The following is a 25,150-nucleotide window of genomic DNA, read 5'->3' as shown; positions in this document are numbered from 1 at the left end:
AGCCTATCAAATGTATCTTCACTTCCTTGTCATTGTCTCCTTGAGTTGGATAGTTTTTGCTTTTCATGAATACTTTCATTTCAGGGACATCAGTACTCTTGTATTGTAGTTTTAGTTGCTATTGGACTTTTCACTTTTGTAGCCCTTAATTTGGAGAAGTATTAGTATAAGACCAGTTGTCTATCAGAGATATTTACATTTACAAATTTTTCCTGACAATTTTTTGGACATAATCATATTAAGCAGTTTTGCTATTGTATATTAAGAAACTCCCTTTGACTTTTGGACTCCTTGAGCAATCTTTTCTGTGGATTTACTAAATAGCCATTAATTATTTTAGACAACTAGGGAATCGGAACATATCCTTAATCTAACCCTTTAGGTTGGTTTGACCAGTCTGAGAGAAAAAACTGGATGAAAATAGAGTCGAATTCCTAGTTTGCTGTAGGAAGTGTCTTCTTTGCTACTCATCATAAAAGAAAATTTGTTCAGTATCTGCTGATATTCCATTATACCTCCCTCCTTCTAAGGAACTTTTTCAGTCAGATCTGGGAGTGTACTTTAACTAGCCCTCAATATTTTTCATACATGAGAATTCTTGTTATTCTCTGATGGTAGAACAGGAAGGCAGAGGACAGGTTATGCCTTTTCCCCATAAGGAAGGCCAGTTAAGAGTTCTTCAGTCCACACACACACACTTGTGCTTCCCTCTTTCCAGTTAGGCTATCCAATGATCTGTAGAGCCACATTCTGTAGACCATCAAGTCTAGCACCAAAGAAAGTACAAGGAGGGATCAGCAAGTCATTGATGCATTTACTCCTTACCAGCAAGCACTATATTAAAGTTTACATCAATTTTGCTTCCAGTTGAGAAAAGCAACATGCTGTTTCACAGTTCTTATCTGCTATTAAGGAGTGAATTTTCACTGGACCTTTTGAGGCAATAAGAAAGGATATTTTGGTAAATTCCAGTCAAATACAGCTCACTTTAAAGATATATTCTAAAATAGTAACAAAACTTTTTGTGTTTAACAATGGCACCATGGACAAAGGATTTTGAGAAATGCCCATTAGTCTGGCCTTGCAATGGTAGACCTGTTTTCATGATGCTGTAATATATGCATTGCTAGAGAGATTTCCAATCATTTGCCATAATCATTATTATAGTGATTTCATATTTCATTGGGATTAAGTAAGGCTACCATAATTATTAGCAAATCTGTCTCGCATTCACATTTACAAACCCTACTAAGACGATACATCTTACTCAATTTGAAATTCATTGAACCTATCCAAAAGATACTCTTTTTGCTGTTTGTACATCTATTTCTCCATATATGCAGGGAACCTCCCAATTACTTTAAAGCTGTGAATACTAATGTTGAGGGCTTGTGTGGAAAGATGGGTAAGGTTTCATGGCTTTCAAGACCCCCAGGACTTTTTTTTTTCTTTTCAAATAATTTTTTTGGACGCAAGGTTAGTTACTGGCAGAGGAAAAATATCACCTGGAAAAACAAATGAACAATAGCCTTATTTGCACACATCCTTTCTATAGTTGTCATACAGAATGTACTGAAACGAGAGCCTACTATTCACAACCAAGCACCACAGACGAGTACATGGTTTACCCTGACTGTGTCATACTCCCTGACTAATGCCACTGACATTTTGTTGGCCCTCTCCCTCATTTCCCACACTAATTCAAATCATTCCATGCATGTCTTATCCTTTGAAACTTCAGGGCCTGATCTTCCAAAGTCTCCTTCACTACATTCTTATCTTTCCTTCTTGGTTTAACCCCCTCCTTCCTGCTCATATAGGACACATATCTTCGTAAATCTTTGCCCAACCTCTCCATATGTACGAACCATTTCAGCACATCCTCATCAGACTATATCATTCAGAGTGCACTTACTGCCAAACCTCTTTCTTACACTTTTATTCCTTGCTTAATCAACATGCTTCACACCACATACAGTCCTCATGCATTTAATTTCCAATTTGTCCACCTTCTTCCTTTCCCCAGCATTCAAGGCCCAAGATACATATTCATGCAACATTATTAGCACTGCTTTATCTTCAATGCCCATCTTTGTCCAAACACACACTGAACTCTTCTTCCACATGCTTCATAATAAAACCAGGAACTTAGCTCCCTTTGAGACTCCATGGTTTCATCCAATGCCATGTCCACTATCGGGTAACTAAAGCATCCTACATCCTCTTAATCATCTTCACTTACACTTGCACTCAAATACCCTTTCTCATCCCTCTGTTGCATCTTAATACCTTACATTTGTTCATTTTGCTCCAGTTCCTCCTTTCACACTCCCAAACTCAGTAATGTTTTTTGGAGTCTGCCACAAATCTTTGTCATCTGCAAACAGTGATTTACAGTACCTTCCATGCCCTCCAACCTACAGTATGCCACAGTCCTGTCCCATACTCTAAGATCCATGCATTCTCTTCCCTGACCACCTAGTCTATAAAAAGATTTAAGAAGGACAGTAGCATCATACAAGCTTGATGTAGACCCACCTTCACTGAGTACCACAACCCCCCAATCTATTTGCAAACATGCCTTTCTTTCTTGGTAAAAGCTCCTCGCTGTGCTTGGTGACCTTCTACTTAACCCAAACATTTTTAGTCCCTTCTAATAGACCTCTCCGTCAACGTTACCATATGCTTTCTCCTAGTTATTCAAACAAATTCTCCAAATAAAACACCAGGTACACTTGTTGTCTACCTGTCTTGAAGCCACTCTACTCCTATCCAATCAGATATTCTGTAAATGTTACCACCCTTTCAGCCAGCACATTCATATGCCTTACAAGGTATATTCAACAGACTCATACCTCTGTAATTTAAGGATTCATCGTCCCCTCCCCTGCACCTAAACTCTTATCAATGTCCTCCTCAACCATGTAGTTCCACTCTCCAACCTTCCATGTAACTCCATGCTCTTCCTCCCTTTCCTGCAGCTTCACTCTCCTTACTATCCTCCACCCCCAATAGCCCCATTTTGCTTAATCCATCTCTCTCCTGTAACTCCACTCCTAGCTGTCTCCACCTTACCTTAAGCTTCACTCTCCTCAATGTCCTCTTCTGTAGCTCCATTCTCATTTGTCTCCTTCCATGTAGTTCCACTTCCCTCACTGTCCCCAATCTCTCCCATGTACCTCAACTCTTGTCCCTCCCCTACAGCTCCCTTTGCCTCCCCACTTACTCCACCTTTATATAATGAGTGGTTAGGAGGGAATTGAGGAACGGGTTGGTCAGGAAAGGTACATTTGAAGAGTGGGAGATAGTTACAGTGTAGACTTCATTGAGTTGAGTCAATTGTTTGCCATATATGTATTTTTGGAGCCTTATTTATTTAACCCTTTTGCTGATTAATTAAATTTCAGGCTGGTTCCCAAAAAGTGTCAATTATCAACCAAAAAAAATTATTAACTTGACCTCTATTAATTTTTCAATGCCATATAAGATATATATTTTAGATCTGGCATAAAAATTTCTTGAAATCCATAGAAATTCATAGAAAAATGTTTACATAGAAAAATGCTGAAAATGTGAAAATATTCTCCCATAAAATGTATGTAAACTGACCCACTTAATCTATGTGAGAAGTGAAGGAAGTTCGTGGAAAAATGACAATTCTTTTGTTCTTGCTTGTTCCTTGTTTCCGTGTTAACAAGGTAGTGCCAAGACAGATGAAGAAATGGCCTCATTTACTCCCTTCCATTCTCTAAATGTCTTGTCATGCTCCAAAATACAGCTCCTGACCCACAACCTAGACCCATGGACCTTCCTGTGGTTTCCCCCAGCCACTATGCCCTGGTTCAGTCCACCGACAGCACATTGCTCATTGTCTTACACATTCCTGCACGTTCAGGCCCTGAGCACTCAAAACCTTATTCACTCTCAATCACCAATTAGGTCTCCCTACTTCTTGGCACCCTCTACTTTTGATATATATCCTTTGTCAACCTCTCCTCACTCATTCCCTCTGTATGGCCAAACCAGTTGAGCACACCCTCTTTAGCCCTCTCAACTGTATTCTTTTTATTACCTCAGCTCTCTTGTACCCTATCATTTCTTACTCGATTGACCCTGATCACACCACATACTGTTCATTCACCCTCTTCTGTACATTCTCATCTGTAGCCCATGCCTTACATCCAGAAAACACTGTCGAGACTAATATACTTGGAACATGACCATCTTTGCCCTCCTAGACTGTGACTTCTCTTACCCCACATTCCTCAATGCTCCAGGATCTTCAGCCCATCACTCTCCCAATGACTTACCCCTATTCACATGGTTCCGTTCACTGCCATGTCCACTCCCAGGTATCTACAACACTTCACTTCCTCCATTCCAACTACCCTTTTTCTTTGCACTGCTAAACCTAATAACCTTGCTTTATTAGCATTCACTTTCAACTTTCTCTTTTCATACAATTTCCCAACTCAGAAACCAGCTTCTCCAGTTTCTCACATGAATCTGCCACTAGCACCATGTTGATAAGCAAAGACTGGCCCACCTCCCAGGTCCAGAAGAATGTATTCCTGCCTCCTCTCCAAGCCCAATGAATTAACCTTTCCTTCACCATTCTATCCACAAACAGATTAAACTCTCTTGACAAAAACTCCTCACTGATTCTAAGAGCTTTCCAACCGAGCCATTTACTCATAAAAATTCCACAACCCTATCATATGCTTTTTTGAGATTCAAACATGCCACATACAAATCTCATGTTTCTCTGAATATTTTTAACACATTCTTCAATGTAAACAGTTGATACACACATTCTCTAGCACTCCTAGGACCACATTTTTCCTCCCCAATTTGATGCTTTGTGCATGCCACCACCCTCTCAGAATCACCATCCTCCCAAACAACTTACCACATATGCTCAGCAAATTTATCTCTGTAATTTGAACCCTCAAATTTGTCATTCTTGCTTTTATACAGTGGCACTATACAAGCATTTTGATCTATCCATTAACTGAAAATCTTGACTAACCATTCATCAACACACTCACCCCCTTTCTTAAGAAATTCACCAGAAATATCATCCACTCCAGCTGCCTTGCCACATTTCATCTTACACATGGCTTTCACCATATCTTCTTTTCACCAAACCACTTACTATTAACTCTCACTTCGTATACCTCTCCAACCCAAAACACTCCACATCTGCCATCATCAAAAACATTCAGCAATCCTTCAAAGTACTCACTCCATCTTCTCTTCACCTCATCTCTGCTTGTTACCACTTCACCAATGTGCCCTTTCAGTTCTCATTTTCCTCACTGCTGACCTCCTTTCAAAACATTTTCTTAATCTCCAAGAAGTTTTGCTGATACTCGTTCACCCCAACTCATCTGACCTCTCTTTTTCAGCCCCAGCACTTTCCTCTTGACCCCTTGCAGCTGACTCTTACATCTCCCAATCCCCTGTAGTCTTTCCCATGCACGTTTTTGTTTTCACTAGAAACTTAACTTCATTTCACCATTCATTAACTTTTCCCACCTGCCCACCTAGCACTTTCCAAATACAACATTTCTATCTCGCTTATCAACACATCGTAAATACCTTTCATTCCTCACCCAAGCGCTTCATTAACTCTAACCTTCTGCTCTCAATCTCGCCTGGTGTGTCTTAACACAGTCCTCTTTTGTAAGCTAACTTACATAGCATTTTCTCATCCATATCATTTCCTCTTTTCCAAAAGCCTCTACAAATCTTCACCCTCGCCTCGACCAAGTACTGATCACACACCCCACCAGCGGCCCATCCCAGCACATTTAGAACCAAGAGTGTCTTCTGCATGCAGATCATAAGTAAATCATCTAATAATGCCCACTTACCCTCTTTCCTACTTTTTGTATGAAATTCATTTTGAACCTTGTATTCCCAGTCACAAGTCCTTTTTTTTAACACAAATCCATTAGCTGTTCACTATTTCCTATCACCTTGCTAAATATCCCATGCCTCCCAACTACACCCTTACATACATTACTCACCTGCCATTCAAATCACCAATCAAGAATACCTGAGCTCTCGCATTAAAATTATTGACACTCGTTCAGCTCCTTAAATCCTCGTCTCTGTTACAGTACTACAGTTTTTATGTGGGAATTACTCTCTCAGTGTAAAGTATGATACTGGCAAGGCAAAATAAATATTGTACACAATATGAAACATACCAAAATGAATGAAACTGCCTAATATTCAATATATAATTGTAATAAGTAGTACGCATAAAATATCTCATCGCTCAGATGGAGTCTAAATATGGGAGATTCTAACCTTGGACATTAGGGTACAGGAACTTGTGTAGCTGAGCTGGTTGACCAACGAAGCTCGAATGTTTCCTCATCCTTATCACGCAGTCGTATTTCGGAGGCATCATAATCATTAACATCCTAAAACTCGCTCCATTTCCCAGGCGCTGGTTGAATAGCTTCAACATCCTTAGCAGATGCAACCCTAATCCTCTTGTCACTCATAATTATGACCGCGGGACAAACGAAACCTGTGAAATAGCAGTGTATTCTATAATCTCTGGTCAACAAAAGGAATAAAGAATATAGTTGTATCACAGTAGTTTAAAGACAGTTGACTAATAACTTGATGTCAACATGCTCGATAGATTTAAAAGACAAATTAAATGCCTACTCGCCATAATCAGCTGATCGTATGTAAACAAACCACGTGCTCCCTTCGCAGCTGACATAAAGCAGACCAAAACTTCTGGCCTATATATATATATATATATATATATATATATATATATATATATATATATATATATATCTTTCATACCATTCGCCATTTCCCGCATTTGCGAGGTAGCGTCAAGAACAGAGGACTGGGCCTTTGAGGGAATATCCTCACCTGGACCTCTCCTCTGTTCCTTCTTTTGGAAAAAAAAAAAAAAAAAACGAGAGGGGAGGATTTCCAGCCCCCCGCTCCCTTCCCTTTTAGTCGCCTTCTACGACACGCAGGGAATGCGTAGTGAAGTATTCTTTCTCCCCTATCCCCAGGGATAATATATATATATATATATATATATATATATATATATATATATATATATATATATATATATATATATATATATATATATATATATATATATGTATATATATATATATATATATATATATATATATATATATATATATATATATATATATATATATATATATATATATTCCCTGGGGATAGGGGAGAAAGAATACTTCCCACGTATTCCCCCTGCGTGTCGTAGAAGGCGACTAAAAGGGAAGGGAGCGGGGGGCTGGAAATCCTCCCCTCTCGTTTTTTTTTTTTTTTTTTTTCCAAAAGAAGGAACAGAGGAGAGGTCCAGGTGAGGATATTCCCTCAAAGGCCCAGTCCTCTGTTCTTAACGCTACCTCGCTATCGCGGGAAATAGCGAATAGTATGAAGAAGGAGGATATATATATATATATATATATATATATATATATATATATATATATATATATATATATATATATATATATATATATATATATATATATATATATATATATATATATATATATATAAGATAAGAGTGAGTACTCAAATTGCAGAGGTGTAAGTTTGTTGAGAATTCCTGGGAAATTATATGGGAGGGTATTGATTGAGAGGGTGAAGGCATGTACGGAGCATCAGATTGGGGAAGAGCAGTGAGGTTTCAGAAGTGGTAGAGGATGTATGGATCAGGTGTTTGCTTTGAAGAATGTATGAGAAATACTTAGAAAAGCAAATGGATTTGTATGTAGCATTTAAGGATCTGGGGAAGGCATATGATAAGAGTTGACAGAGATGCTCTGTGGAAGGTATCAAGAATATATGATGTGGGAGGTAAGTTGTTAGAAGCAATGAAAAGTTTTTATCGAGGATTTAAGGCATGTGTACGTGTAGGAAGAGAAGAAAGGGATTGGTTCTCAATGAATATTGGTATGCGGCAGGGTGTGTGATGTCTCCATGGTTGTTTAATTTGTTCATGGATGGGGTTGTTAGGGAGGTGAATGCAAGAGATTTCGGAAGAGGGGCAAGTATGCAGTCTGTTGTGGATGAGAGAGCTTGGGAAGTGAGTCAGTTGTTGTTCGCTGATGATACAGCGTTGGTGGCTAATTCGGGTGAGAAACTGCAGAAGCTGGTGACTGAGTTTGGTGAAGTGTGTGAAAGAAGAAAGTTGAAAACCTCTGAAAACCTCTGAAAACCTCTACAAATCTTCACTCTCGCCTCCACAAGATAATGATCAGACATTCCTCCAGTTGCACCTCTTAGCACATTAACAACCGAAAGCCTCTCTTTCGCGCGCCTATCAATTAACACGTAATCCAATAACGCTCTTTGGCCATCTCTCCTACTTACATACGTATACTTATGTATATCTCTCTTTTTAAGTCAGGTATTCCCAATCACCAGTTCTTTTTCAGCACGTAAATCTACAGGCTCTTCACCATTTCCATTTACAACACTGAACACCCCATGTACACCAATTATTCCCTATGTGGCCACATTACTCACTTTTGCATTCAAATTACCCATCACTATAACCCGGTCTTGTGCATCAAAACCACTAACACACTCACTCAGCTGCTCCCAAAACACTTGCCTCTCATGATCTTTCTTCTCATGCCCAGGTGCATATGCACCAATAATCACCCATCTCTTTCCATCCACTTTCAGTTTTACCCATATCAATCTAGAGTTTACTTTCTTACACTGTATCACATATTCCCACCACTCCTGTTTCAGTAGTAGTGCTACTCCTTCCCTTGCCCTCGTCCTCTCACTAACCCCTGACTTTACTCCCAAGACATTCCCAAACCACTCTTCTCCTTTACCCTTGAGCTTCGTTTCACTTAGAGCCAAAACACCTAGATTCCTTTCCTCTAACATACTACCTATCTCTCCTTTTTTCTCATCTTGGTTACATCCACACACATTTAGACATTCCAATCTGAGCCTTCGAGGAGGATGAGCACTCCCCGCGTGACTCCTTCTTCTGTTTCCCCTTTAAGAAAGTTAAGATAAAAGGAGGGGAGGGTTTCTAGCCCCCCGCTCCCGTCCCCTTTAGTCGCCTTCTACGACACGCGAAGAATGCGTGGGAAGTATTCTTTCTCCCGTCCCCAGGGATATATATACATATATATATATATATATATATATATATATATATATATATATATATATATATATATATATAGATATATATATATATATATATATATATATATATATATATATATATATATATATATATATATATATAGCCTCTGCAGTGGTACCAGGAATGCTCCTCGTTATCTTAAGCCTATTCAGTGGTACAAGAACTGTTTCCCCTCATCTTCAGCTTCACCACTGGTACCAAAAATGTTCCTCCTCATCCTCAGCCTCGTCAGTGGTACCAAAACTGTTCCTTGTAATCGTTAGCCTTGTCAGTACCGTACCTCCTCGGATTCGTAGCATTTCCAATTGTACCAAGACTTTCTGTTCACCTTCAGCCTTGTCCGTAGTTCCAGGAATATTCCTCTTTCTCCTCAGCCTTGTCCGTGGTTCCAGGAATATTCCTCTTTCTCCTCAGCCTTGTCCGTGGTTCCAAAAACTGTTCTTTCATATCCTTAGCAACTCCAGTGGTACGGGACTGTTCTGGTACCACGGCTGTTCTGCCTCATCCTTTGCTTCTCTAGTGGTACCAGAACTGTTTATCCTCATCCTTAGCCTCTCCAGTGGTACCAGGTCTGTTATTCCTCATCCTCCGCCTCTCAAGTGGTATGAGGATTGTTCCACCTCATCGTCAGTCTCTCCAGTGATACAAGGAGGTGTTCTTCCTCATCCTTAGCTTCATCAGTGGCATCAAGACGGTTCTTACTCATCCATAGCCTTTCTAGAGGTATCTGAACCGTCCATAGCCTTACCAGTGGTACCAGAACTGTTCTTTTCCCATCTTTAGCATCTGCAGGTGTATCAGGACTGTTCTTTGTCATCCTTAGCCTCTCCAGTGGTACTAGGACCGTTCTTCTCTATCCTTAACATTTGCAGTGGTACAAAAGACTGTTCTTCTTCATCTTCTCCAGTTGTACCAGGATTGATCTTCCTCATCCATAGCCTCTCTCGTGGTGCCAGGACTGTTGCTCCTCATCCTTAGCCTTTCCAGTGGTACAAAGACTCGTCTGCCTCATTGTTAGCCTCTCCGGTGGTAGTAGGACTATTGGTCTTCATCCTTAACCTCTTCAGTGGTACCAGAGCTGTTCGTCCTAATCCTTACCCACTCCAATTGTACTACGACACTTCTTCCTTATCATTAGCCTCTCTCGTGATACAAAGGACTGTTCATCCTCATCCTTTGCTTCTCCAATATTACCAGGACTGTTCTCTCTCAACCATACCCTCTTCAGTGTACAAAGGACTGCTTTTCCTCATCAGTAACCTCTCCAATGATAATAGGACTGTTCTTCCTCATCCTTAGCCTCTCCAGCAGTACCAGGAGTACTCTTCCTCATCCTTAGCCTCTCCAGCAGTACCAGTACTCCTCCTCATCCTTAGCCTCTCCAGCAGTACCAGGAGTATTCCTCCTCATCCTTAGCCTCTCCAGTAGTACCAGGAGTACTCCTCCTCATCCTTAGTCTCTCCAGTAGTACCAGGAGTACTCCTCATCCTTAGCCTCTCCAGTAGTACCAGGAGTATTCCTCCTCATCCTTAGCTCTCCAGCAGTACCAGGAGTACTCCTCCTCATCCTTAGTCTCTCCAGTAGTACCAGTACTCCTCCTCATCCTTAGCCTCTCCAGTAGTACCAGGAGTATTCCTCCTCATCCTTAGCTCTCCAGCAGTACCAGGAGTACTCCTCCTCATCCTTAGCCTCTCCAGTAGTACCAGGAGTACTCCTCCTCATCCTTAGCCTCTCCAGTAGTACCAGGAGTACTCCTCCTCATCCTTAGCCTCTCCAGTAGTACCAGGAGTACTCTTCCTCATCCTTAGCCTCTCCAGTAGTACCAAGAGTATTCCTTCTCATCCTTAGCCTCTCCAGTGATACTAGGACTGTTTTCCCTTATCTTTAGCCTCTCCAGTGGTACCAGGAGAGTTCTTCCTCATTCTTAGCCTCTGCAGTGGTACAGAGGCCTGTTCTATCTCATGCTTACCATCTCCAATGATACCAGGCCTGTTCTTTCTCATCCCTAACCCGACCAGTGGTACCACAACTTTTTTCCTCATCCTTAGCCTCTCTACTGGTACAAAGCACTGTTCCTCCTCATCCCTAGCCTCTCTAGTAGTACCAGGACAGTTCTTCCTCATCCTTTGCCTCTCTAGTGGCAGCAGGATAGTTCGTCCTCATCCTTTGCCTCTCTAGTAGTACCAGGACAGTTCTTCCTCATCCTTTGCCTCTCTAGTGGTAGCAGGACAGTTCGTCCTCATCCCTAGCCTCTCTAGTGGTACCAAGACTTTTCTTCCTCATCCCTAGCCTCTCTAGTGGTACCAGGACTGTTCTTCCTCATCCCTAGCCTCTCTAGTGGTACCGGGACTGTTCTTCATCATCATTATCCTCTTCAGTGGTACCAGGACTGTTCTTCCTTATCCTTAGCCTCTCCAGTGGTAAAACGACCTGTACAACCTCAGCCTAGTCTTTCTGGTGGTAAAAAAAGTATTCTTCCTATCCTTAGCCGCTCCAGTGGTAATAAGAGTGTTCTTCCTCATCCTTAGCATATCAATGGTACCAGAACTATTCTTCCTCATCCTTAGCCTCAAGTGATATCAGGTCTATTCTTCCTCATCCTTAACCTCTCAAGTGGTACCAGGACTGTTCTTCCTCATCATTAACCTCTTCAGTGGTACCAAGACTGTTCTTCTTTAGTCTTAACCTCTTCAGATTTACTAAGACTGCTTTCTCAGTGACATTTCTCACTCATATTAGCCTCTTCAGTGCTACTAGGATTCTCCTTCCTCATCGATTAGCCTCTCCAGTGGTACCAGGGCCGTTCTTCCTCATCCTTTTCCTCTCTAAAGGTAACAGGACTGTTCTTCATCGTTCTTACCCTCTCCAGTAACACAGGGCTGTTCTTCCTCATCATCTGCCTCTCCATTGGTGCAAAGGACTGTTCTTTCTCATCCTTGACCTCTCCAGTCATACCAGGACTGTTCTTCCTCGTTCCCGCCAATGCCACAGTAGGAAGATGAAATACATCCTCTTCCCCTGCGACACGATGACGCTCCTGAGTTTCCGATAGATGGCTCGCACGAGCAGCTCACTCTTGCGGGTATCTCTTCGTATTGACTGCAGAGCCCTCTGGCTGTCGGTGACTATTGCGGTGTCATCCATAGACTGGAGCTCTCCGCCCCGACAAGGGCAAGGGCGGCGCCGATGGCCACTAGCTCGCTCTGGGTCGATGAGACTCCATCGGAGACCCTGAAAGCCTCCCGACGGAAACTCGAGGCGGCAGCTCTGCTCTCTCTCTAATGGCAATACCGCAGCCCGCCAGTCAGTCCTCCCGGACGGATCCGTCGGTGTAGATCATCGTAGACTCTATGGGGAGATGGAAGTTCCTCTCGGCGAACTCCTGCCGCAAATGGTGTATTAATCTTCCTGGTGTTGTTCTTCGTGGGGAGGGTCACGACCGGATCGGGGACCTCCCACGGTGGGGATGTCGGGAGTCCTTCCCCCTGGCGAGGAACTGCTTGCATTCCACTCCTTTGAAGAAAGTTTGCGCGGCGACAAGCCATCTGTTAGACTCCTCCCTGGTCTTAGGCTTGGTGAAGATATTGCAGAACAGGTTGTCTTCTCGGAGACTGAGGCTGAAGATGATCTGCCCTTCCGCTACCTCCCAGATCCTTACCACGGCCTCCGGCCTCCGCCCTTGCATTTTGACGACAGGAAGAGGTGATGCAGCGAAGCATGATCCCTTGAGCACCCGCGCCTTTGTCTTCTTGACGTCGACTCTGTTGCTCGCGTGATAATCTATGACAGAATTCACAAGCGTAATGTAGAGCTGCCTGTGGGAAGTTACGGAGCAGCCGATGCTTCCAGCGGCCACTCTGCGCAGCAGGTTAAAGCGGACATTGCAGGACTGATGAAGGGTTTGGGTCTGGTACTTGCAAAGGCCGATAGCGACACCAAGGTACAGCAGGCAACACTGGCGAGGCTAATGCCCTGTATGCGAAACACAAGGCTTCTCTAGGGTCTGCCGACGAGAGCCTTGGTCTTGCTCAGTGAGATTTCTAGGCCACTGGAGTTATACACTCGGGTGACTTTGTTGAGGGCACACTGCTGGTCTCTCTGAGATTTCTGGACTGTAGAACAATATCATCAGCGTATCTCGTCTTGACGATGACGTCTATCTTGGTGCGCGCTATCACATCCATAAGGACGCTGAAAAGGGTGGGCGACAGGTGGAGTGCGCGCTATCACATCCATAAGGACGTTGAAAAGGGTGGGCGACAGGACTCCACCCTGAAGGGTGCCATGCTCCATCACCTTCTAATCGGAGTACACCTCATCCAGGTACACAGATGCATACCTGTTAGTTATATAATCTTTGATGATCAAGAGCATCTTGCCGCTTATGATGTTGTTGAGTTCTGCAAGGAGGACGATCGGGTTCTTCCTCTCAAAGACCCTCTTGGGATCGATGAAGTCCGTGTACTTTGCTTGGACATTGCTCTTGACCCGATGAATGCAGTTGTGGGTACTCCTCCCAGGCAGGAAGCCGTAGAGGCACTTGCTGAGTCGATGATTCATTAGATGATGGAGCCATACAGCTCTTTGGTGGCTGGCCACTAGAAAGCAGACCTAATGCCGGTTTAGAACTGATGGGACACATCGCTGACCCGCCACAAGCTACCGAGTTCGCCATTTCTGGACAGCAGGAAAGCTATCCTGGGTTACGAAGATCAGAGAAAATCAGATGAGCCCAACCTGAACTCAGCTCCACATCCGGACAATAATGGTCTCGCTTGGTCCCTCTCAGTGTATTTAGTGATGGAATTTCTATAATCCTACCACGTTTAATATTTTTCTTCTGTTTTTTTCCTCAACTGTAAGTTTTTCTATATATCTATTTCCATATTTTGTATCTAGATTGTATCTAGATTGTATCTAGATAGTGCTTTAAGAGTGTTTTTATTTCATATGCGCTTTACATATCATATCCAAATTTTGTAACGCAATTTTTTCTCTTTTTGTACATTCCTGATGATGCCTCTGTGATGGCGAAAGCTTGAATGAAATAAATGGATAAGAATGGACAACTGGTGTTTGAGCATCCACCTAATGGTAAAATAATACTGAAAAAATTAGGGAACATAAGAAAGATGATTAATAATTCAAATATGCTGTCGTATTCAATTCTAAGAGCATTAGAGAAAACCTGCTCCCAACTTGCACTTTATATATATATATATATATATATATATATATATATATATATATATATATATATATATATATATATATATATATCGCACTTTTGTAAGAGTTCATACAATTTCATTTAACATGTATTTTTTCCATACATGTGGCACGACATGTTTCGTGGAGACAATCCACCTCATCAAGTGCCAGTACATAACAAAGTTATTTAAATCCCAACATCACAACGGAGTACCGTCGCCTAGCATCAACCAGTACAGACCAACCACTGTCTAACATGACCGGCCATAACCGTTAAAAGGGAGAGTGATTAAGGTGGGGGTCATGTGGCGGGGGTTGACCTGGGTAGCTGGGTGTGTCTTGAACAACTTTTTTTTGTTTTGTTTTCGTGTATTGTCAATTTTCCCCATGTGGATCCGACCCCCGATTGGTCCTGTCTGATTAATAGTCAGTAACGCTAACCACTACACCATGGAAGCCCGTGTGTGTGTGTGTGTGTGTGTGTGTGTGTGTGTGTGTGTGTGTGTGTGTGTGTGCGCGCGCGCGCGCGCACCGTCATGAATATCCATGTGGGACTGCATTATTCACGTGGAATAAACACAGGTAATGGCTCGGACAATACCCCCCCCATCTCCAGTGGAATAAAATAATTCATAAAAAAAAGTGTATCTCAGGTCGCATCGATTCCACTGGACATTACTGGTTGTTGGTCTCTGGGGTACTGTGCGATGGATGAAGAAGGGAGGAGCCTCACACCAGAGGTCTTGCCGGACGTTCCTTTGCGAATTTCTTGAGTATGACGAATGTTACCTGTTTTCCTTTATGCTCTCCTCTCTCTCTTCTCTCTTCTCCTCTCTCTTCTCTCTCTCGTTGTGTGTGTGTGTGTGTGTGTGTGTGTGTGCACCGTCATGAATATCCATGTGGGACTGCATTATTCACGTGGAATAAACACAGGTAATGGCTCGGACAATACCCCCACATCTCCAGTGGAATAAAATAATTCATAAAACAAAGTGTATCTCAGGTCGCATCGATTCCACTGGACATTACTGGTTGTTGGTCTCTGGGGTACTGTGCGATGGATGAAGAAGGGAGGAGCCTCACACCAGAGGTCTTGCCGGACGTTCCTTTGCGAATTTCTTGGGTATGACGAATGTTACCTGTTTTCCTTTATGCTCTCTCTCTCTCTCTCTCTCTCTCTCTCTCTCTCTCTCTCTCTCTCTCTCTCTCTCTCTCTCTCTCTCTCTCTCTCTCTCTCTCTCTACACACACACACACACACACTATATATATATATATATATATATATATATATATATATATATATATATATATATATATATATATATATATATATATATATATATATATATATCCCTGGGGATAGGGGAGAAAGAATACTTCCCACGTATTCCCTGCGTGTCGTAGAAGGCGACTAAAAGGGAAGGGAGCGGGGGGCTGGAAATCCTCCCCTCTCGTTTTTTTTTTTTTTATTTTTTTTTTCCAAAAGAAGGAACAGAGAAGGGGGCCAGGTGAGGATATTCCCTCAAAGGCCCAGTCCTCTGTTCTTAGCGCTACCTCGCTAATGCGGGAAATGGCGAATAGTATGAAAAAAAAAAAAAATATACATATATATATATATATGTGTGTGTGTGTGTGTGTGTGTGTGTGTGTGTGTGTGTGTGTGTGTGTGTGTGGATATTTTCGGTAGGGAAGTACTACAAGAACTACACATGCCATCATCTTTCGCTTTCCCAAGTGTATAATGTAGGCCTTCCTCCTCACTGTAACTCGCCATCATGTCCACTACGGTGGGGTAGAGACACCACCAACTATGTCTTCCCTACACTATCTCAATCGATGGCCTTTCACGTAACCCACTTTCACTTGGAACCACTCACCCTCCTCTCTCCCTACTCGCATACCCGCCTTATGTTCTTCATAAAAACTTTTCTACCTCCTTCCAGCAGCTTTCCTTCCACAACACATATTCGCGACACCTTCCACAGAGCATCTCTATCAACCCTACCATATGCTTTCTCCAGATCCATAAAATGCCACTTACAAACCTCTCTGCTTCTGGCATTATTTTTCATACATAGTCATCAGAGCAAACACCTGATCCACACATCCTCTACCACTCTTGAAGCCACATTGCTCCTCCCCAGTCTTGCCACCCATCCTCTCAATCACCACACTCCCATACAACGTAACCAGGTCCACTCAACAAACACACCTCTGTAATTTGAACATTCAATTCAGTCCCGTTTGTCTTGATACAATGGCACAATAAATGTGTTCTGTACATGTTCTGTTCTGTACGTGTTCTGTCCACAGACATACATTACCCGCCGACAGCAGGGATTCGAACCGCCGCCAGCAATGGTGAGGTTGGGGTCTCGCTTAACATTTCCCATCAACAACACACATTACCCAGGGACACAAGTCAATCAGGGAAAATGCGAAGCTAAAGAAAATGGGACACACCGAAAGAAGACCACAGTGCGATTGCTATCTAGCAGAAGATACGTCGCAGGAATACCTGTGTGAGAGAGACCATGGGAATCGACTTCGTGCCAAATCTGTCATCTGCCAGAGTCCCACATCAGACTTTGCCAAGGGGTCAGACTGTCTGATGGCAAATGTTAAAAAAAAACAACACTAGAATACTCCTCTGAAATCTTGGTCACTCGTAGAGACACAGTGGATCAAATTCAGAGGGTAAGGGAGCTTAAGGGAGGGTGGACATGGTCGATGTGTTGTCCACCACGGAGGAGAGAAAAGTCAGGGGTGATCTGAGGTTCTGACGACGTCGACAGCGATTCGTGAGATGCAGTGAGGGAGGGAGGAGCTGCTACCAGCCCAGGGTATACTGAGAACGAGGAGGCCACGTCAGGCAGGATGGTAGCAGACCACCGCTCCTGTGGCAGGGACTGAGGGACGAGATGGAACAGGTTCAGGGACGAGATGGAACAGGTTCAGGGACGAGATGGAATAGGTTCGTTCAGGGGCGAGATGGAATAGGTTCAGGGACGAGATGGAATAGGTTCAGGGACGAGATGGAATAGGTTCGTTCAGGGGCGATATGGAATGCTTTCTGGGGCGAGATGGAACAGGTTCAGGGACGAGATGGAACAGGTTCAGGGACGAAATGGAATAGGTTCGTTCAGGGGCGAGATGGAATGCTTTCTGGGGCGAGATGGAACAGGTTCAGGGGCGAGATGGAACGCTTTCTGGGGCGAGATGGAACAGGTTCCGGGGCGAGATGGAACGCTTTCTGGGGCGAGATGGAACAGGTTCCGGGGCGAGATGGAACAGGTTCAGGGGCGAGATGGAATAGGTTCGTTCAGGGGCGAGATGGTAAATCTTGACAACATACACAAAAGGTCTAATGCAAATACGGAAAACACAAACACACACACACAGACACACATACACACACACACACACACACACACACACACACACACACACACACACACACACACACACACTTATACATACACACCAAAGTACAACACACACACACACACACACACACACACACACTCATACATACACACCAAAGTACAACACACACACACACACACACACACACACACTAAAGCACAACACACTTACACACCAAACACACACACACACACACAGGTCAAGGCACACACCACTCCCTGCCCCGCGCGCCAAACGCCCATAAAGTACCATGGCTTTGTTTCTCGTCATGTGCAGTAAATTACTCCCTCCTGTAAGACCATTTAAAAGCATCATTTTTCTTATTACTGTCATTACTTTCCCGCGACATTTAAATCACGAGTTGGGTCAATCCTCAGCACATAACTTACATTTTCTTAAGTGTTCAGCTTCATGGCTCCTGCTTGTGTTTCTGGCTCAATCTATGTTAACTAGAAGAGTCACTGTGCAGGTGTTTACTGTATAGTGAAGCTACTACAGTATAGTGAAGCTACTACAGTATACTGAAGCTACTACTGTATAGTGAAGCTACTACTGTATAGTGAAGCTACTACTGTATAGTGAAGCTACTACAGTATAATGAAGCTACTACAGTATACTGAAGCTACTACAGTATAGTGAAGCTACTACAGTATAGTGAAGCTACTACAGTATAATGAAGCTACTACAGTATAGTGAAGCTACCACAGTATAGTGAAGCTACTACAGTATAGTGAAGCTACTACAGTATACTGAAGCTACTACTGTACAGTGAAGTTACTACAGTATAGTGAAGCTACTACAGTATAGTGAAGCTACTACTGTATAATGAAGCTACTACTGTATAATGAAGCTACTACAGTATAGTGAAGCTACCACAGTATAGTGAAGCTACTACAGTATAGTGAAGCTACTACTGTATAATGAAGCTACTACAGTATAGTGAAGCTACCACAGTATAGTGAAGCTACTACAGTATAGTGAAGCTACTACAGTATACTGAAGCAACTACTGTACAGTGAAGTTACTACAGTATACTGAAGCTACTACAGTATAGTGAAGCTACTACAGTATAGTGAAGCTACTACAGTATAGTGAAGCTACTACTGTATAATGAAGCTACTACAGTATAGTGAAGCTACCACAGTATAGTGAAGCTACTACAGTATAGTGAAGCTACCACAGTATAGTGAAGCTAATACTGTATAGTGAAGCTACTACAGTATAGTGAAGCTACTACAGTATAGTGAAGCTACTACAGTATAGTGAAGCTACCACAGTATAGTGAAGCTACTACTGTATAGTGAAGCTACTACAGTATAGTGAAGCTACTACTGTATAATGAAGCTACTACAGTATAGTGAAGCTACTACAGTATAGTGAAGCTACTACAGTATAGTGAAACTACTGTAGTATATTAAAACCACTAAAGTATAGTGAAACTACAATAGCATAAGTATCAAGGAACTACTCTAGTATCGTGAAACTACTATAGAAATAGTATAATGAAACAACCGTAGAGATAGTATAGCAAAACTAGTATACAGCTGGTATAGCGACTCTACAACAGAGCTGATATAGTAAAACTACCATAGAGCTAGTATAGCAAAACTACTATAGGACTAGTATAGTGACACTATTATAGAGCGAGTATAGTGCTATAGAGCGAGTATAGGGACACTACTATAAGAGAGTATAGTGACACTAACATAGAACTGGTATAGTGATACTACTACAAGCGAGTACAGTGACACTACTATAAGGGAATATAGTGACACTACCATAAGCGAGTATAGTGACACTACTATAGAGCTGGTATAGTGACACTACTATAGAGCTGGTATACTGATACTACTATAGAGCGAGTATAGTGACACTACTATAGAGCTGGTTTACTGATAATACTATAGAGCTGGTATAGTGACACTACTATAGAGCTGGTATAGTGACACTACTATAGAGCTGGTATACTGATACTACTATAGAGCGAGTATAGTGACACTACTATAGAGCTGGTATAGTGACACTACTATAGAGCTGGTATACTGATACTACTATAGAGCGAGTATAGTGACACTACTATAGAGCTGGTTTACTGATAATACTATAGAGCTGGTATAGTGACACTACTATAGAGCTGGTATAGTGACACTACTATAGAGCTGGTATACTGATACTACTATAGAGCTGGTATACTGATACTACTATAGAGCGAGTATAGTGACACTACTATAGAGCTGGTATACTGATACTACTATAGAGCGAGTATAGTGACACTACTATAGAGCTGGTATAGTGACACTACTATAGAGCTGGTATAGTGACACTACTATAGAGCTGGTTTACTGATAATACTATAGAGCTGGTATAGTGACACTACTATAGAGCTGGTTTACTGATAATACTATAGAGCTGGTATACTGATACTACTATAGAGCTGGTTTACTGATAATACTATAGAGCTGGTTTACTGATAATACTATAGAGCTGGTATACTGATACTACTATAGAGCTGGTATAGTGACACTACTATAGAGCTGGTTTACTGATAATACTATAGAGCTGGTATAGTGACACTACTATAGAGCTGGTTTACTGATAATACTATAGAGCTGGTTTACTGATAATACTATAGAGCTGGTTTACTGATAATACTATAGAGCTGGTTTACTGATAATACTATAGAGCTGGTATAGTGACACTACTATAGAGCTGGTTTACTGATAATACTATAGAGCTGGTTTACTGATAATACTATAGAGCTGGTATAGTGACACTACTATAGAGCTGGTATACTGATACTACTATAGAGCGAGTATAGTGACACTACTATAGAGCTGGTTTACTGATAATACTATAGAGCTGGTATAGTGACACTACTATAGAGCTGGTATAGTGACACTACTATAGAGCTGGTTTACTGATAATACTATAGAGCTGGTTTACTGATAATACTATAGAGCTGGTATACTGATACTACTATAGAGCTGGTATAGTGACACTACTATAGAGCTGGTTTACTGATAATACTATAGAGCTGGTATACTGATACTACTATAGAGCTGGTTTACTGATAATACTATAGAGCTGGTATAGTGACACTACTATAGAGCTGGTTTACTGATAATACTATAGAGCTGGTATAGTGACACTACTATAGAGCTGGTTTACTGATAATACTATAGAGCTGGTATAGTGACACTACTATAGAGCTGGTATAGTGACACTACTATAGAGCTGGTATAGTGACACTACTATAGAGCTGGTTTACTGATAATACTATAGAGCTGGTATAGTGACACTACTATAGAGCTGGTTTACTGATAATACTATAGAGCTGGTATAGTGACACTACTATAGAGCTGGTATAGTGACACTACTATAGAGCTGGTTTACTGATAATACTATAGAGCTGGTTTACTGATAATACTATAGAGCTGGTATAGTGACACTACTATAGAGCTGGTATAGTGACACTACTATAGAGCTGGTATAGTGACACTACTATAGAGCTGGTATACTGATACTACTATAGAGCTGGTTTACTGATAATACTATAGAGCTGGTTTACTGATAATACTATAGAGCTGGTATAGTGACACTACTATAGAGCTGGTATAGTGACACTACTATAGAGCTGGTATAGTGACACTACTATAGAGCTGGTATAGTGACACTACTATAGAGCTGGTTTACTGATAATACTATAGAGCTGGTATAGTGACACTACTATAGAGCTGGTTTACTGATAATACTATAGAGCTGGTTTACTGATAATACTATAGAGCTGGTATACTGATACTACTATAGAGCGAGTATAGTGACACTACTATAGAGCTGGTTTACTGATAATACTATAGAGCTGGTTTACTGATAATACTATAGAGCTGGTATACTGATACTACTATAGAGCGAGTATAGTGACACTACTATAGAGCTGGTATAGTGACACTACTATAGAGCTGGTTTACTGATAATACTATAGAGCTGGTTTACTGATAATACTATAGAGCTGGTATACTGATACTACTATAGAGCTGGTATACTGATACTACTATAGAGCGAGTATAGTGACACTACTATAGAGCTGGTTTACTGATAATACTATAGAGCTGGTATAGTGACACTACTATAGAGCTGGTATACTGATACTACTATAGAGCTGGTATACTGATACTACTATAGAGCTGGTATAGTGACACTACTATAGAGCTGGTATAGTGACACTACTATAGAGCTGGTATACTGATACTACTATAGAGCGAGTATAGTGACACTACTATAGAGCTGGTTTACTGATAATACTATAGAGCTGGTATAGTGACACTACTATAGAGCTGGTTTACTGATAATACTATAGAGCTGGTATAGTGACACTACTATAGAGCTGGTATAGTGACACTACTATAGAGCTGGTATAGTGACACTACTATAGAGCTGGTTTACTGATAATACTATAGAGCTGGTATACTGATACTACTATAGAGCGAGTATAGTGACACTACTATAGAGCTGGTATAGTGACACTACTATAGAGCTGGTATACTGATACTACTATAGAGCGAGTATAGTGACACTACTATAGAGCTGGTATAGTGACACTACTATAGAGCTGGTATACTGATACTACTATAGAGCGAGTATAGTGACACTACTATAGAGCTGGTTTACTGATAATACTATAGAGCTGGTATAGTGACACTACTATAGAGCTGGTTTACTGATAATACTATAGAGCTGGTTTACTGATAATACTATAGAGCTGGTATACTGATACTACTATAGAGCGAGTATAGTGACACTACTATAGAGCTGGTATACTGATACTACTATAGAGCGAGTATAGTGACACTACTATAGAGCTGGTATAGTGACACTACTATAGAGCTGGTTTACTGATAATACTATAGAGCTGGTATAGTGACACTACTATAGAGCTGGTTATACTGATACTACTATAGAGCGAGTATAGTGACACTACTATAGAGCTGGTATAGTGACACTACTATAGAGCTGGTTTACTGATAATACTATAGAGCTGGTATAGTGACACTACTATAGAGCTGGTATACTGATACTACTATAGAGCGAGTATAGTGACACTACTATAGAGCTGGTATAGTGACACTACTATAGAGCTGGTATAGTGACACTACTATAGAGCTGGTTTACTGATAATACTATAGAGCTGGTATACTGATACTACTATAGAGCTGGTATACTGATACTACTATAGAGCTGGTTTACTGATAATACTATAGAGCTGGTTTACTGATAATACTATAGAGCTGGTTTACTGATAATACTATAGAGCTGGTATAGTGACACTACTATAGAGCTGGTATACTGATACTACTATAGAGCGAGTATAGTGACACTACTATAGAGCTGGTATAGTGACACTACTATAGAGCTGGTATAGTGACACTACTATAGAGCTGGTATAGTGACACTACTATAGAGCTGGTATAGTGACACTACTATAGAGCTGGTTTACTGATAATACTATAGAGCTGGTATAGTGACACTACTATAGAGCTGGTTTACTGATAATACTATAGAGCTGGTATAGTGACACTACTATAGAGCTGGTTTACTGATAATACTATAGAGCTGGTATACTGATACTACTATAGAGCGAGTATAGTGACACTACTATAGAGCTGGTATAGTGACACTACTATAGAGCTGGTATAGTGACACTACTATAGAGCTGGTATAGTGACACTACTATAGAGCTGGTATAGTGACACTACTATAGAGCTGGTATAGTGACACTACTATAGAGCTGGTATAGTGACACTACTATAGAGCTGGTTTACTGATAATACTATAGAGCTGGTATAGTGACACTACTATAGAGCTGGTATAGTGACACTACTATAGAGCTGGTATAGTGACACTACTATAGAGCTGGTATAGTGACACTACTATAGAGCTGGTATAGTGACACTACTATAGAGCTGGTATAGTGACACTACTATAGAGCTGGTATAGTGACACTACTATAGAGCGAGTATAGTGACACTACTATAGAGCTGGTATAGTGACACTACTATAGAGCTGGTTTACTGATAATACTATAGAGCTGGTATAGTGACACTACTATAGAGCTGGTATACTGATACTACTATAGAGCGAGTATAGTGACACTACTATAGAGCTGGTATAGTGACACTACTATAGAGCTGGTATAGTGACACTACTATAGAGCTGGTTTACTGATAATACTATAGAGCTGGTTTACTGATAATACTATAGAGCTGGTATAGTGACACTACTATAGAGCTGGTATACTGATACTACTATAGAGCGAGTATAGTGACACTACTATAGAGCTGGTATAGTGACACTACTATAGAGCTGGTTTACTGATAATACTATAGAGCTGGTATAGTGACACTACTATAGAGCTGGTTTACTGATAATACTATAGAGCTGGTTTACTGATAATACTATAGAGCTGGTATAGTGACACTACTATAGAGCTGGTTTACTGATAATACTATAGAGCTGGTATAGTGACACTACTATAGAGCTGGTTTACTGATAATACTATAGAGCTGGTATAGTGACACTACTATAGAGCTGGTATAGTGACACTACTATAGAGCTGGTATAGTGACACTACTATAGAGCTGGTATACTGATACTACTATAGAGCGAGTATAGTGACACTACTATAGAGCTGGTATACTGATACTACTATAGAGCGAGTATAGTGACACTACTATAGAGCTGGTATAGTGACACTACTATAGAGCTGGTATAGTGACACTACTATAGAGCTGGTATAGTGACACTACTATAGAGCTGGTTTACTGATAATACTATAGAGCTGGTTTACTGATAATACTATAGAGCTGGTATAGTGACACTACTATAGAGCTGGTATAGTGACACTACTATAGAGCTGGTATAGTGACACTACTATAGAGCTGGTTTACTGATAATACTATAGAGCTGGTATACTGATACTACTATAGAGCTGGTATACTGATACTACTATAGAGCTGGTATACTGATACTACTATAGAGCGAGTATAGTGACACTACTATAGAGCTGGTTTACTGATAATACTATAGAGCTGGTATAGTGACACTACTATAGAGCTGGTATAGTGACACTACTATAGAGCTGGTATAGTGACACTACTATAGAGCTGGTTTACTGATAATACTATAGAGCTGGTATAGTGACACTACTATAGAGCTGGTATAGTGACACTACTATAGAGCTGGTTTACTGATAATACTATAGAGCTGGTTTACTGATAATACTATAGAGCTGGTATAGTGACACTACTATAGA

The 25,150-nt window shown here is 41.3% G+C and overlaps 1 long non-coding RNA gene across 1 annotated transcript in view; it reads right to left on the bottom strand.

Moving 5' to 3' along the window:
• Positions 1 to 778: 778 nt before the first annotated feature.
• The window catches only part of LOC139746794 (uncharacterized), a 41,698-nt gene continuing 17,326 nt past the window's right edge, over positions 779 to 25,150 (bottom strand). Inside the window, exons 2-3 of the long non-coding RNA XR_011712232.1 lie at positions 6,319 to 6,544; positions 779 to 1,505 (exon numbers count right to left, since the gene is read on the bottom strand). This is a non-coding gene — a long non-coding RNA (uncharacterized lncRNA). The remainder of the gene's footprint in view (positions 1,506 to 6,318; positions 6,545 to 25,150) is intronic.

Source organism: Panulirus ornatus, chromosome 66 (genome assembly GCF_036320965.1).
Source record: "Panulirus ornatus isolate Po-2019 chromosome 66, ASM3632096v1, whole genome shotgun sequence".
Classification (NCBI taxonomy): Eukaryota; Metazoa; Arthropoda; class Malacostraca; order Decapoda; family Palinuridae; genus Panulirus; species Panulirus ornatus.
This window is presented reverse-complemented; position numbering and strand designations above follow the sequence as displayed.